The 16,361-nt window shown below is 47.8% G+C and overlaps 1 protein-coding gene across 1 annotated transcript in view; it reads left to right on the top strand.

Moving 5' to 3' along the window:
- Positions 1-11,925: 11,925 nt before the first annotated feature.
- The window catches only part of dnah1 (dynein, axonemal, heavy chain 1), a 1,119,271-nt gene continuing 1,114,835 nt past the window's right edge, over positions 11,926-16,361 (top strand). The window contains exon 1 of the mRNA XM_072472076.1: positions 11,926-11,996. The gene's annotated coding sequence lies outside the window, so the exon portion shown is untranslated. The remainder of the gene's footprint in view (positions 11,997-16,361) is intronic.

Below are 16,361 nucleotides of genomic sequence, written 5' to 3'. Positions count from 1 at the left end.
TAGTATCTTGCCTCGAATACCATGGGCCCTTATTTTACTCAGCAGTCTCCCGTGAGGCACCTTATCAAAGGCCTTATGGAAGTCAAGATAGATAACATCCATTGGCTCTCCTTGGTCTAACCTATTTGTTAGCTCTTCAAAGAACTCTAACAGGTTTGTCAGGCACGACCTCCCCTTACTAAATCCATGCTGACTTGTCCTAATCCGACCCTGCACTTCCAAGAATTTAGAAATCTCATCCTTAACAATGGATTCTAGAATCTTGCCAACAACCGAGGTTAGGCTAATTGGCCTATAATTTTCCATCTTTTTCCTTGTTTCCTTCTTGAACAGGGGGGTTACAACAGCGATTTTCCAATCGTCTGGGACTTTCCCTGACTCCAGTGACTTTTGAAAGATCAGAACTAACGCCTCCACTATTTCTTCAGCTATCTCCTTTAGAACTCTAGGATGTAGCCCATCTGGGCCCGGAGATTTATCAATTTTTAGACCTCTTAGTTTCTCTAGCACTTTCTCCTTTGTGATGGCTACCATATTCAACTCTGCCCCCTGACTCTCCTGAATTGTTGGGATATTACTCATGTCTTCTACTGTGAAGACTGACACAAAGTACTTATTTAGTTCCTCAGCTATTTCCTGGTCTCCCATCACTAGATTACCAGCGTCATTTTGGAGCGGCCCAATGTCTACTTTTGCCACCCGTTTGTTTATAATGTATTTAAAGAAACTTTTACTATCATTCCGAATGTTACTGGCTAGCCTACCTTCATAATTGATCCTCTCTTTCCTTATTTCTCTCTTTGTTATCCTCTGTTTTTTTTTGTAGCCTTCCCAATCTTCTGACTTCCCACTACTCTTTGCCACATTATAGGCTTTCTCTTTTGCTTTGATGCATTCCCTAACTTCCTTTGTCAGCCATGGCTGCCTAATCCCCCCTCTGATAACCTTTCTTTTCTTTGGGATGAACCTCTGTACTGTGTCAAACAAACAAAGAAATTACTTCCAGAATCTCCTGCCATTGCTGTTCTACTGTCTTTCCCACTAGGCTCTGCTCCCAGTCGATTTTCGTCAGTTCCTCCCTCATGCCCCTGTAGTTACCTTTATTTAACTGTAACTCCTTTACATCTGATTCTACCTTCTTTCTTTCAAATTGGAGATTGAATTCTACCATATTATGATCACTGCCTCCTAAGTGTTCCCTTACTTTAAGATCTTTAATCAAGTCTGGCTACATAATACTAAGTCCAGAATGGCCTGTTCCCTCGTGGGCTCCATCACAAGCTGTTCCAAAAAGCCCTCCTGTAAACATTCAATGAATTCCTTTTCCTTGGGTCCACTGGCAGCATTATTTACCCAGTCCACCTGCATATTGAAGTCCCCCATGATCACGGTGACCTTGCCTTTCTGACATGCACTTTCTATTTCGTGGTGCATTTTGTGCCCCTGGTCCTGACCACTGTTAGGAGGCCTGTACATAACTCCCATTATGGTTTTTTTGCCTTTGTGGTTCCTCAACTCTACCCACACAGACGCCACATCATCTGACCCTATGTCGTTTAGTGCTATTGATTTAATTTCATTCCTAATTAACAAGGCAACCCCGTCCCCTCTGCCCACCTCTCTGTCTTTTCGATAGGTTGTGAATCCCTGGATGTTTAAATGCCAGTCCTGAACCCCCTGCAACCACGTCTCTGTGATGCCTACCACATCATAACTGCCAGTCACAATCTGGGCCACAAGCTCATCCACCTTGTTCTGTACACGGCGCTCATTTAAATATAGCACCTTTAATTCTCTATTGACCGTCCCTTTTTGTTTTCTTAGTGTGGTGGAGCTTGGTTTACTGAGCCTTTCCATACACTATCATATTTTGTGGGATGGGGACTATCGTAACCTCTCCTGAGTTCTGTCTTTTCGTGCTTTTTTGTATTCCTAAGCAGCTACGCTTCCCACTGATGACTTCACCTCTTGGTTCCCTAACTTTCCCTTCCCCCCCAATCTCTAGTTTAAAGTCCTATTGACCACCCTATTTACTCTTTTCACCAGAACACTGGTCCCAGCTCGGTTCAGGTGGAGACCATCCCAACGGTATAGGGGCCCCCTGTCCCAAAACTGATGCCAGTGTCCCATGAAAAGGAACCCCTCTTTCCCACACCACTCTTTCAGCCACGTGTTAACTTCCCTTATTCTTGCCTCCCTATGCCAATTTGCACGTGGCTCGGGCAGTAATCCAGAGATTATGACCCTTGAGGAACTGTTTTTTTAATTTGAATCGGAGCTCTTTATAATCTCTAAACAGGTCCTCTTTCCTAGACTTGCCTATGTTGTTGGTACCGACATGGATCACAACAACTGGATCCTCCCCCTCCCTCTCCAGTATCCTTTCAAGCCGGTCAGAGATGTCCCGCACCCTAGCACCGGGCAGGCAACATACCATGCGGGACTCTTTATCCTGCTCACAAAGGATACTATCTATCCCCCTGATAATAGAATCCCCTACAACTACAACTTGCCTATTTACTCCCTCCCCTTGAATGGCCTGCTGAACCATGGTGCCTTGGTCAGCTGACTCATCCTTCCTGCAGCCCTGTTCGCCATCCACAGAGGGAGCAAGTGCCTCATACCTGTTGGACAGGGTCAAGGGTTGAGGCTCCTGAGTTCCTGACTGCTGGTTCCCTTTACCTGCCTGACTTGCAGTCACACCTTGCTGTCCCTGGCCACTGGCAGGATTTAAACTACTTACTCTAACAGGTGTGACTGCCTCCTGAAACACAGTGTCCAGGTAAGTCTCCCCCTCCCGGATGTGCCTCAGTGTTTGAAGCTCAGACTCCAGCTCATCAACTCTGAGCCGGAGCTCTTCGAGCAGCCAACACTTACTGCCGATGTGGTCGCTGCAGCTCGCAATGGGATCTGCCAGCTCCCACATCAAGCAGCTCAAGCACATCACCTGACCAGCCATCACGAATTAATTAATTAGTTTAATTTAAGTTTACGAGTTTAGCTGTGTTATTTTAAAAATTTGGGGCAGATTTGCTATCAACCAATCAGATCAATGTTTAACGAGACTTCCGGGTGCGGCGATGACCAGCTGAGTCGCACGTTTCGGCAGCTCCCGGTGAAACGGACTTTTGGGCTCTTGATAGGAGCCCCAACGGCAATTTTGACGGCTAAAAACACTGTGTGGTAAACCAGAAGGGAATCCCCCCTGGATACGGATGGAAAAAGGAGGAGAAAGTGGCCGGATTGCAGTGGATCCTTTAGAACAGCAGCAAGGAAGGCAAGCAAAAACCAAGATGGCGTCGGAAGGTGGCAGTTTAACATGGGGCCCTGAACAACAAGAGTTCTTGAAATGCTGTGTGGAAGAGATCAAAAAGGAAATGAAGAAAGAGCTGTTGGCCCCGATACTACAGGCGATCGAAGGTCTAAAGGAGGAGCAAAAGACCCAGGAGCGGGAGCTTCGGGTCGTGAAGGCAAAGGCAGCCGAGAATGAGGACGACATACAGGGCCTGGTGGTGAAGACTGAGACGCAGGAGGCACATCAGAAACGATGTGTGGAAAGGTTGGAGGCACTGGAAAACAACGCAAGGAGGAACAACCTGAGGATTCTTGGTCTTCCTGAAGGTGTGGAGGGAGCGGACGTCGGGGCATATGTGAGCACGATGCTGCACTCGTTAATGGGAGCGGAGGCCCCGGCGGGTCCGTTGGAGGTGGAGGGAGCATACCGAGTGATGGCGCGAGGACCGAGAGCAGGAGAAATTCCCAGAGCCATAGTGGTGAGATTCCTCCGTTTTAAGGATAGAGAAATGGTCCTTAGATGGGCGAAGAAAACTCGGAGCAGTAAATGGGAGAACGCGGTGATCCGCGTTTATCAAGACTGGAGTGCGGAGGTGGCGAGAAGGAGGGCGAGCTTTAATCGGGCCAAGGCGGTGCTTCATAAAAAGATAAAATTTGGAATGCTGCAACCGGCAAGACAGTGGGTCACATATCGAGGGAGGCACCACTACTTTGAGACGGCGGATGAAGCGTGGACTTTTATTGTGGAAGAAAAACTGGAATGAGTGGGTTATTAAAAAGAACGTTTGAACAAAGTGGTGGGGTGAATGTGGGGGGCAAAGAGGGGGGTTAAAAAGGGGGGAAAGAGGAGTTTTATGTACTAATCCTGCGATGTGGTAACTTTTCTCTCTCCCACAGGTGGTGATGGGGGAGGAGGGGAGGTGGAGGAGATGGGGCGTTGGCCATTGGGGGCGGGTCCAAGGGAGAAGCGCGGGCTTGGTTCCCGCGCTATGATAATCATGGCGGGAATAGAGAAGCAGGAAGGAGGGGGCGTCGCACGGTGCGAGCCGAGGTCACGGGGGGAAGCCGAGGTCGGCCAGAGTTTGCTGACTTCTGGGAGCAACATGGGGGGAGTAATTACGCTAGCGGGGGATCTAGCGGGGGGGATGGGAGGGGGGAATTACTGGGTTGCTGCTGCTGGGGAGAGGGGGGAGCTGGTATGGGGGAGGATGGGCGGGGGGGCACCGCCTGGGGGAGATATAGCTGCGTGGGAACCGGGTGAGGAGCTGGAAAAAGGTGATGGCTAATCGACAAGGGGGGGGGGGGGGGCGGGGGGGGGGGGGGGGGTGGTAGGAAGCCCCCCAACTCGGCTGATCACGTGGAACGTGAGAGGGCTGAACGGGCCGATAAAGAGGGCACGGGTACTCGCACACCTTAAGAAACTTAAGGCAGATGTGGTTATGTTACAGGAAACGCACCTGAAACTGATAGACCAGGTTAGGCTACGCAAAGGATGGGTGGGGCAGGTGTTCCATTCGGGGCTAGATGCGAAAAACAGGGGGGTGGCTATATTAGTGGGGAAGCGGTAATGTTCGAGGCAAAGACTATAGTGGCGGATAACGGGGGCAGATACGTGATGGTGAGTGGCAAACTACAGGGGGAGACGGTGGTTTTGGTAAACGTATATGCCCCGAACTGGGATGATGCCAATTTTATGAGGCGGATGCTAGGACGCATTCCGGACCTAGAGATGGGAAAGCTGATAATGGGGGGAGATTTTAATACGGTGTTGGAACCAGGGCTGGATAGGTCGAAGTCCAGGACTGGAAGGAGGCCGGCAGCAGCCAAGGTACTTAAAGATTTTATGGAGCAGATGGGAGGTGTAGACCCGTGGAGATTTAGCAGACCTAGGAGTAAGGAGTTCTCGTTTTTCTCCTATGTCCATAAAGTCTACTCGCGAATAGACTTTTTTGTGCTGGGTAGGGCATTGATCCCGAAGGTGAGGGGAACGGAGTATACGGCTATAGCCATTTCGGATCACGCTCCACACTGGGTGGACTTGGAGATAGGGAGGAAACAGGAGGGCGCCCACCCTGGAGAATGGACATGGGACTAATGGCAGATGAGGGGGTGTGTCTAAGGGTGAGGGGGTGCATTGAAAAGTACTTGGAACTCAATGATAATGGGGAGGTCCAGGTGGGAGTGGTCTGGGAGGTGTTGAAGGCGGTGGTTAGAGGGGAGCTGATATCAATAAGGGCACATAAAGGGAAGCAGGAGAGTAAGGAACGGGAGCGGTTGCTGCAAGAACTTTTGAGGGTGGACAGACAATATGCGGAAGCACCGGAGGAGGGACTGTACAGGGAAAGGCAAAGGCTACATGTAGAATTTGACTTGCTGACTACGGGCACTGCAGAGGCACAATGGAGGAAGGCACAGGGTGTACAGTACGAATATGGGGAGAAGGCGAGCAGGTTGCTGGCACACCAATTGAGGAAAAGGGGAGCAGCGAGGGAAATAGGGGGAGTGAGGGATGAGGAAGGAGAGATGGAGCGGGGAGCGGAGAGAGTGAATGGAGTGTTCAAGACATTTTATAAAAAATTATATGAAGCTCAACCCCCGGATGGGAGGGAGAGAATGATGGGCTTCTTGGATCGGCTGGAATTTCCCAAGGTGGAAGAGCAGGAAAGGGTGGGACTGGGAGCACAGATCGAGGTAGAAGAAGTGGTGAAAGGAATTAGGAGCATGCAGGCGGGAAAGGCCCCGGGACCGGATGGATTCCCAGTCGAATTCTATAGAAAATATGTGGACTTGCTCGCCCTGGTACTGACGAGGACCTTTAATGAGGCAAAGGAAAGGGGACAACTGCCCCCGACTATGTCTGAAGCAACGATATTGCTTCTCTTAAAGAAGGAAAAGGACCTGCTACAATGCGGGTCCTATAGACCTATTTCCCTCTTAAATGTAGATGCCAAGATCCTGGCCAAGGTAATGGCAATGAGAATAGAGGAATGTGTCCCGGGGGTGGTCCACGAGGACCAAACTGGGTTTGTGAAGGGGAGACAGCTGAACACGAATATACGGAGGTTGTTAGGGGTAATGATGATGGCCCCACCAGAGGGAGAAACGGAGATAGTAGTGGCGATGGATGCCGAGAAAGCATTTGATAGAGTGGAGTGGGATTATTTGTGGGAGGTGTTGAGGAGATTTGGTTTTGGAGAGGGGTATGTTAGATGGGTGCAGCTGTTGTATAGGGCCCCAGTGGCGAGCGTGGTCACGAATGGACGGGGATCTGCATATTTTCGGCTCCATAGAGGGACAAGGCAGGGATGCCCTCTGTCCCCATTATTGTTTGCACTGGCGATTGAGCCCCTGGCGATAGCATTGAGGGGTTCCAAGAAGTGGAGGGGAGTACTTAGGGGAGGAGAAGAACACCGGGTATCTTTGTATGCGGACGATTTGCTACTATACGTGGCAGACCCGGCGGAGGGGATGCCAGAAATAATGCGGATACTTGGGGAGTTTGGGGATTTTTCAGGGTATAAATTGAACATGGGGAAAAGTGAGTTGTTTGTGGTGCATCCAGGGAAGCAGAGTAGAGAAATAGAGGACCTACCGTTGAGGAAGGGAACAAGGGACTTTTGTTACCTGGGGATCCAGATAGCTAAGAGTTGGGGCACATTGCATAGGTTAAATTTAACGCGGTTGGTGGAACAGATGGAGGAGGATTTCAAGAGATGGGATATGGTATCCCTGTCACTGGCAGGGAGGGTGCAGGCGGTTAAGATGGTGGTCCTCCCGAGATTCCTCTTTGTGTTTCAGTGCCTCCCGGTGGTGATCACGAAGGCTTTTTTTAAAAAGGATTGAAAAGAGCATCATGGGTTTTGTGTGGGCCGGGAAGACCCCGAGAGTGAGGAAGGGATTCTTACAGCGTAGCAGGGATAGGGGGGAGGCTGGCACTACCGAGCCTAAGTGAGTATTATTGGGCCGCTAATATTTCAATGGTGGGTAAGTGGATGGGAGAGGAGGAGGGAGCGGCGTGGAAGAGATTAGAGAGGGCGTCCTGTAGGGGGACTAGCCTACAGGCTATGGTGACAGCCCCATTGCCGTTCTCACCGAGGAACTACACCACAAGCCCGGTGGTGGTGGCTACACTGAAGATTTGGGGACAGTGGAGACGGCATAGGGGAAAGACTGGAGCCTTGGGGGGGGTCCCCGATAAGAAACAATCATAGGTTTGCCCCGGGGGGAATGGATGGGGGATATGGAATGTGGCAAAGAGCAGGAATAACGCAACTGAAAGATCTGTTTGTGGATGGGAAGTTCGCGAGTCTGGGAGCGCTGACCGAGAAATATGGCTTGCCCCAAGGGAATGCATTCAGGTATATGCAACTGAGGGCTTTTGCGAGGCAACAGGTGAGGGAATTCCCGCAGCTCCCGACACAAGAGGTGCAGGACAGAGTGATCTCAAAGACATGGGTGGGGGATGGTAAGGTGTCAGATATATATAGGGAAATGAGGGACGAAGGGGAGACTATGGTAGATGAACTAAAAGGGAAATGGGAAGAAGAGCTGCGGGAGCAGATCGAGGAGGGGCTGTGGGCAGATGCCCTAAGCAGGGTAAACTCGTCGTCCTCGTGTGCCAGGCTAAGCCTGATTCAGTTTAAGGTATTACACAGGGCGCATATGACTGGAGCACGGCTCAGTAATTTTTTTTGGGTGGAGGATAGGTGTGCGAGGTGCTCGAGAAGCCCAGCGAATCATACCCATATGTTTTGGTCATGCCCGGCACTACAGGGGTTTTGGATGGGGATGACAAAGGTGCTTTCAAAAGTAGTAGGAGTCCGGGTCGAACCAAGCTGGGGGTTGGCTATATTTGGGGTTGCACAAGAGTCGGGAGTGCAGGAGGCGAGAGAGGCCGATGTTTTGGCCTTTGCGTCCCTAGTAGCCCGGCGCAGGATATTGCTAATGTGGAAAGAAGCCAAGCCCCCGGGGGTGGAGACCTGGATAAATGACATGGCGGGGTTTATAAAGCTAGAGCGGATTAAGTTCGTCCTAAGGGGGTCGGCTCAAGGGTTCACCAGGCGGTGGCAACCGTTCGTCGAATACCTCGCAGAAAGATAGACGGAATGGAAAAAAGAAGGCAGCAGCAGCAGCCCAGGATCGGGGGGGGGGGGGGGGGGAAGAGGAGGAACCAGAAGGACTCTCAGGGTTGTTAATATATACAGTATAGTATGTATAGGTCGTTGCTACAGATAATTATATATTGGACTGTTAAATTATATTTTTGGAGAGTGTTACTTGTGACAAGGCAGTTGCCAATTAGGGCTAGTTTTCATTTTTGTTATTTATTATTTATTCATTTTTTGTTTATAAAATAGGTCATTGTTATTTGTGTTGTTATAATATTGTGTAAAGGATGCACAATGTACTGTGTTGGTTGACCAAAAATTTTCAATAAAATATTTAATAAAAAAAAAAAAGATCAATGTTTAACTGTGGCAAAGAAATGGTGGAAGTCTGAGGTGGGGAGGAACGGTGTGATCTTATCGCACGTGTCCTGTAATTGAGTCACTGTTAAGGGGCTGGAGTATAGAAATTCCACATCGGCCGATGTGGCTGTGCGGTGGGTGGTTACTGGGTTCATTGGAGCTTGAACTATCTGCTGTGTGGGGGGTTGGGGCGCTTTCCTTTTTTGTGGCTTTCCCTGCGCACATGTTCCCTGAACATATCTCTGCGCTGTTTCATTCAATTCTTCCCAATCAGAGCCGTCTTCCTGATCTAATTTATCTCCAAAGGTTTCCTGGAAGCCTTTCTGAACTGAAAGCAGCGATTGCAGCTCTGCAATCTGCTTCCGGCACTGTGTGATCGAACGTGCTTTGTCTTTGTTCTGTGGTGGCAGCATGGAGTGCTCTTAATGCTGCCTTTAGATCGCTACACTGTCTCTGTAACGCTTCTACCTGCTTTTCTGTTTCTTTACGTACCAGGACTGCACGTTGCGTGTCCTGATAGGCCTTTTTATATTGAGATGGAAGCTGCTTAAGTGCGCCAGACAAGACTGGTGTGCCCTTTTGGCATCCTCCACCTCTACATCTTTTGCTGCCAACTTCCTTCTCAATTCCAATTTCTTCTTTTCTACCTCGCTTACATCGACCTTACTCATTCGATGTATGCCCTCAACTCCTTTCTCATCCTAACGACCTCCTCTGAGCCTCGAAATTGTGCGAAGCAGGACACGATTGCCATCAGCTTGCGAGCTTTCCCGAAGCTCTTTTTGTGGATCTCGCTCAGGTTCTCCCATCAAGTATGTCCTATACTCCCGGGACCTGATTCCTCATTGTCACAGAATTCATTCCAAAGGGGCCATCCTTTCCCTTTGAGATATTTCCTGATCTCTTCCTCCCAAATGGGACATTGTCCCACTCTACTGCTGCTGGTCGCTGCGACCACAAATTCCTCTGGGTTCATGAGGCGCTGCATTGCCTGCATTGTCACCTTTCCTATCCATCCGAATGCTGCTCTTCAAATTTGGGACAGGGGTATGAAGGCGGTGCTGTAAATATGGGTACGGCTTTCGCTACTTTCCGATATACAAACTTCCGACAGTTTTGTCGCAACAAAAAATCTATCAGTTTTACCTTACGCATGCATACACACACTTCCGAATTATGAGTATTGATCAGAACTGCTTGAACACTTGTGGTTTTCTGTTTCCAATTGGATCTCTAATTCAAATTCTGGGTTCTCCCGGAGTGGTTTCCACTTCTAGATCGGGTCCCGTCAGGAAGTCACCAAATAATGTTGCTAATTTTCTCCTTGGTTCAATTGCTCTGTTTTATTACCTTTGCTCTCGAGTCACAAGGTATCTTTATGATACCGCCACGAGGTTCAAGTCCGAGTAATGATCAATAATCCAATACACCGATTAGTAAGATTTAAATCAAAGCACATTTATTATACACAGTAATCGATACTCATGCACAAATTCTACGTCTAAGCTACTTCTACAACTATCAGGCCTATACTTAACTTTGAACTGGCCCACCAGGTCAGGGGAACAAATGGCCTTTCGTTCGGGTTCTGAGTCTGCGGGATTCGAAGTTGGTACGGATTGGTAGCTAGGAGCGCCTATCCCGTAGCGAGCATTGAATTAAGACTTACGATTCCGATGATCACTGGAGTCACTGCACCGGTCACGGTCAATGTTGGTTCCTTTTGCTGGGTGACCCGGGCAGGAAGAAGAGAGCGGTGAAGAGAGAGCGATTTGAACTTGGGGCTCAACTCTTATAGTCCCTCGGGGCTTCCCGCCTTTAGGGGCGGCCCCTGTACCTGGTCCCAAGTGATTGGACTTTGTCCCAATCGCTTGGTTCGATTTTCTCCAATACTGGAGCGGTTCCCTGATCAATGGGCGGTCTTGAGGTGCTCGTTCACCTCCTTTGTTTTGGCTCCTGCTGGCGCCGAGGAGTCTGGCTTTGCTTTGTGTATCAAAATGTTACTTATTGTTCCCGGGGATTGCTCATCAGTATGCAGATGGCTGTTCACATTGTTATGCTGATGGTCGCTGGTATCGATGTTGTCTGGTTTTTGCAGAGGTAAATACACAGCAAACCTGCAGTTGCTGGTTTTTGTCTTGTTGGCTGAATTTCCCATCACCCTTTGCCATTTTAATCGGGAGTTGGCCAATTTAGGTGGCTGCAGAAGATACAAGCCATCATAAATATGCCTCGACCTACAGAAAAAAAATGGGAGTAGTAAGAGTACTGGACATGATCAACTTCATTGGAAAGTTCATACCAAATCTCTCAGCAAAAACAGCATGTCTTAGAGATATCCTGAAGAAAGTGACCAACATCACTTGGACTGAACAGCATGAAGAATAATGTATAAGACTAAAGAAAGCTCTAACGACCACACCAGTATTAACATTTTTCGATGCAACAAAAAATACCAAGATTTCAACCGATGCATCGAAGGATGGTCTCGGAGCAGTATTGCTGCAACAAGAAAATAGTAGTGATTGGAAACCAGTAGCATCTACTTCAAGATCGATGACAGATTAAGGGCAGCACGGTAACATTGTGGATAGCACAATTGCTTCACAGCTCCAGGGTCCCAGGTTCGATTCCGGCTTGGGTCACTGTCTGTGCGGAGTCTGCACAAATTCCCCGTGTGTGCGTGGGTTCCTCCGGGTGCTCCGGTTTCCTCCCACAAGTCCCGAAAAACATGCTGTTAGGTTAATTGGACATTCTGAATTCTCCCTCAGTGTACCCGAATAGGCGTCGGAGTGTGGCGACTAGCGGATTTTCACAGTAACTTCATTGCAGTGTTAATGTAAGCCTACTTGTGACAATAATAAAGATTATTATTGGAGTCATTCCAGGATAGAGGACATGGAGTGAACCTCCTTCCTTAAAGGCGTCTTCCAAAGCGATGGGGAGGGTAGGGGGGGAGTCGGTAGTTTGAGGCCAGCTTTAAAATTATTAATTGGAGCAAAAAAAGCTTGAGCTCTGAGAACAGGAGATGTTTATAAGTGTTATTGTAGGGTATAATATGAGGAGAGCGTCGGAAAGGTGTTGTCACTGCTTTTTAAAAATCTGCTGGTGCTGTCGACCCCTCTCCTGAGTTTGGTGCTTGCTCCTTAGTAACCGCGCGCGGCGTCCGGTTGCCAGGACACAGGCCTGAGGCCGAGTGGAGCTGGTGGGCGAGCGGCGAATGCAAGTCCCAAGGTGGGAGTTTACTCGTCTTATTTCTCTCTCTCTTCCTCCCCTGCTGAATCTTCGCGGGCTGTCCTCTTGGCTCCCTCTCCCTGGGTGCGTCCACACGAGCCGCTGCCCTTCACCCTCCTTTTGGGGCGAGTCAGCACCGAGTGGCCAGCACGCCGTCTCCATCAAAACCTCTCGTTTCAAACCCGATCCGGTCCCGTTTTATTGTGTTTGCTTTTTTCAAGAGTGAACCCCAGTGCCAAATTCCGACTGCGTGTTTTTCAAAAACCTTGAATCGAGCCGCTGCAGGCGTTCGAATACGATTCTGTTAAAACGGCCGTTTATCAATGGTTGCCAACCCTCCAGGATTGGTCTGGAGTCGCCGGGAATTGAAGATCAATCTCCAGCTGTTTGATCAATCCTGGAGGCAAAAACATCGGGGTTTAATAAAAACACTTTCTTTAAGCATTTATCTTTACCAGATAAAAAATGTTTGGCTGACAGCCAAGCATTATCCAATTGAGTAATGATGCTTTTTGCTTTCCAATTGGTGTGAGAATAACATCACAAGATGGATTTATTGGCCAACTAATGACTGTGATGAAACTGCCGGGAATACATTTAATCACAGTTGGCAACTTGGCAGCCATGGGGGGCAGCAGGGTGGTGCAGTGGTTAGCACTGCTGCTTCACGGACCCGGGTACTATCCCGACCCCGGGTCACTGCCCATGTGGAGTTTGCACATTCTCCCCGTGTCTGTGCCACACTAAATTGCCCCTTAATTGGGGAAAATAGAATTGGGTACTCTAAATCTGTAAAATACACTGAGGTGGGAACACCACTCTCCCAAACCAACCTCAACATACATGAAGCTAGTTTAGCTTAAGCAAGTCACCAGGCTTTTGGCAGCAGTCCAACAGGATGGTTTCAGTGTTGCCCATGATGTTGATATTTTGAAATCATTTTGGTTAATCTAATACTTGATGGCAAACAGCACTGCAGCATTAGCTCTGGTTGGTAGAGCACAGATAAACTTGAGTATCATTGGTGTGCATTAGGGAGCTGAATCATGGTTAACATAAAATCCTCTAAGGAAGTGGTGACCATGTGGAAACAAGGGAATTAGATGTACTGACTATGTTAAAAATGGATGAGTAGAATACCAATAAGGGCTTTCCATGAAGATGGAGCAAATTGGAGAGCAATGGAAGAAATGTCACAAGCTGCAAAAAGGAAAGGAGGAATACCAGGCTATGGTGACAATTTTTGATCAGAGAAGACTCAATGTTGTGAGTGGTACTGAAATCATACTTATACCCATCTCTGCTATTTTCTCTTGATTTATCTGTATTTGTTCCTTTGGCATAAGGCAACATGTCCCAGGCATAAGCCAGGCCCATGCTAACCATAATCTGTAATTTTATACAGTGACTGCTTGCTACTAGAATTAAGTACTTTTTGTTCAGATTGTTCATTTGAAAAATAAGTGAAGAGAGGAGGTATTCCCAAATAAGTACAAGAGAACTTAAATCTTGATTAGTGTAGTTTCCAGCCCAACAAGGAAGCAGTACTTGATTTTGTTCTGAGGAAGAGGGCCAAGTGAAGCATGCTTCAGTGAAGGAGCATTTGGGAAACAGTGATTACAATATTATTATGTTTAAAGTAGTTATAGAGAAAAAAACAAACACGAAAATACTCAAAAGGGGAGCACTAATTTCAGTTAGTTGAGAAGGAATCTGCCCCATGTGAATTGGAATCAAAGGTTGGTGGGTAAAACAGTAAATGAGCAATAGGAAGCCTTGAAAAAGAGAATCATCCAAAATGAGAGCTATTTGCATGACTAAAGATATTGGGCTTGAACTAACCAAATGGGAACAGAGTCCCATAGTAATCAATCGCAATAGTTATTTTCTAATGCATGAGGTTAACGCAGTTTGGCTTTCTTAAAATTCTAACATCCTAAAAATATTGTTATTGATCCATATCCATAATCTAGGATGTATAATGAGGAACATCTACTTTATTCTATGGATGAAGATACCATAAAATCATAGATTATTAAAGGGTTAGGTGGCGTTGCTGAGTTATGGGGATAGGGTGGAGGCGTGGGCTTAAACATGGTGCTCTGTCCAAGTGCCGGTGCAGACTCGATAGGCCAAATTGCCTCCTGCACTGTAGGGATTCTATGATCGAATACATTTAGCCGCTTGTTTCCCAGCGCTCGCTCGCCGGAACTCCTCAGTGCAACAAGAGACCGAGACACCCTTTTAAAATGGCATCCCAATCTCTCGAGCTCCCAACACAATCCCCAAACCCCTCCCAAGAGCCAACTCACTATAAGGGGGTCCCCAAACCCCCCTGCACCCCCCCACACTGAGGCAGTGCATACCCCCCCCATCACTGCCGTATGAAAATGCCAGCTTGGCATTGCCAGCCTGGCAATGCCCCTAGCAGTTGGCAGTGCCACCTTGGCAGTGTCAGGCTGGCACCTAGGTGGCACTTCCAGAGCACCAGTCTGTCAGTGCCAGGGTGTCATGCTGTCCAGAGGGCGAGCACCTGGGTGCCTCCAATCCCCTGGGAGACCACCACAAGTGCCGTTCCATCTGATCTCCATTCATGGAGACCATCACTGAATGGCACTCACCCGAGGTCTTAGAGGCAAAGGGCTTTGATCCCAATGTCTCGGCTACCCCAACAACGCCACCTAACCCTTTAATCATCTATAAGTTCATGGTATCTTCATCCATAGAATAAAGTAGATGTTCCTCATTATACATCCTAGATTATGGATATGGGTAAATAACAATATTTCAGTGAAACTAGCTGTCTCGCTCTAATATGCAGATTTGCCAAAAAGTGATCCTGCCCATAATGGGTGGACTTCACATTGCGACGTCTCGCGAGATCACGTTAGATCTCGCAAGGCATAGCCAGCCGTGTAGATCTCGAGAGGGGGTCTCCCATCGTTTACCGGCTATGTTGCGCACACTTTGCTTTTTGGGCGTAGCATGGCCAGTAGATCGCGCCCATAGAGATTGAAATGAAACAGAAAAAGGAGGCTTATCATAGATGTTAGGTTCAAAATTCAGAAGACAAACTGATCACAAAAAGTGTAAGTAACAGTAACCACAATGAAGGGCAAAGTATAGAAGAAGAAATATGATAAAGGAAGAGCAATGATCATGGGTGACTTTAATCTACATATAAATGGGAAAAATCAGTTTGGCAGTAGTAGCCTGGAAGAAGAGTTCTTAGAATGCTTTTGCGATAGTTTCTTAGAACAGCACGTTCTGGAAGCAAAAACAAACAGGTTATTTTAGACTTAATTTTGTGTAATGTGACAGGATTAATTAATGACCTCAGGGTAAAAGTAGCGACAATTACAATATGCTGAATGTTACATCTAGCTTGAAAGGGAGATGAGTGGGTCTACAACTAGTATTTTAAACTTAAATAAGGGCAACTATGTGGGCATGAAAGCTGAGCTAGGTGAAGTGAACTGTGATACTAAGCTAGGGGATAGATCAATGGAAAAGCAGTGGTAGACATTTAAGGGGATATTTCAAAATATCCAAAATAAGTATATTCGTGCGGTAAAGAAAAATTCTAAAGGAAGGATCCAACGTCCATAGTTAATTAAAGAAGTTAAGGAAAGCATCAAACTTGATATGTACAAAAAGTATATATCTGCACAAAAATGAATGGCAGGTCAGATAATTGGTCGGGTTAGAAAGAACAGCAGAGTCACTTTTGGAGGCGGCCATGGAGGAGTAGGTCGCATATTCAATAGCTCCCGTCTGAAACGGACTTTCTGACCTTTTTTCTCGGATTTTTGTGGACTTTATGAAATAAATCGGTGGAGTGAGCAATAGTAAGGAGGATTTCCCCCCCCGATGTATGGATAGCTGGACCAGAAGTGGCCATGTGAAACGAACTAGTCTCAATAGAGGGAAGCGAGTGCAGCTGGCAGTGCGGCGAAGCATGGCAGACGGCAAGGACCAGGGAGCAGCGGCTCACTAGCCGAAGGAGCAGCAGATGGAGTTTTTCAAGAGTTGCTTTGCCGAGCTAAAAAGGGATACACTTGACCCGATGAAAGCATCGATCAACCAAATGGTCGTGACTCAGGCGGCCCAGGGGAATGCGATTCAGGAGATCGAGTTAAAACTATCCAACCAAGAGGACGAGATAACTGTACTGGAGCACAAGGTGGAGGTGCTAGATGACCGCCACAAGAAGATGCAGGAGGAGCTGGAGAGCAGGACCAGGAGGCAGAATTTAAGAATCGTTGGTATTCCTGAAGGCATTGAGGGACCAGATGCGGAGCATATGTGTCGGGTATGCTGGAGTCGCTGATGGGAGCGGGGGCTTTCCCTCGACCCCTGGAGCTG

Source organism: Scyliorhinus torazame, chromosome 13, assembly GCF_047496885.1.
Source record: "Scyliorhinus torazame isolate Kashiwa2021f chromosome 13, sScyTor2.1, whole genome shotgun sequence".
NCBI classification, from domain to species: domain Eukaryota; kingdom Metazoa; phylum Chordata; class Chondrichthyes; order Carcharhiniformes; family Scyliorhinidae; genus Scyliorhinus; species Scyliorhinus torazame.
This window is presented reverse-complemented; position numbering and strand designations above follow the sequence as displayed.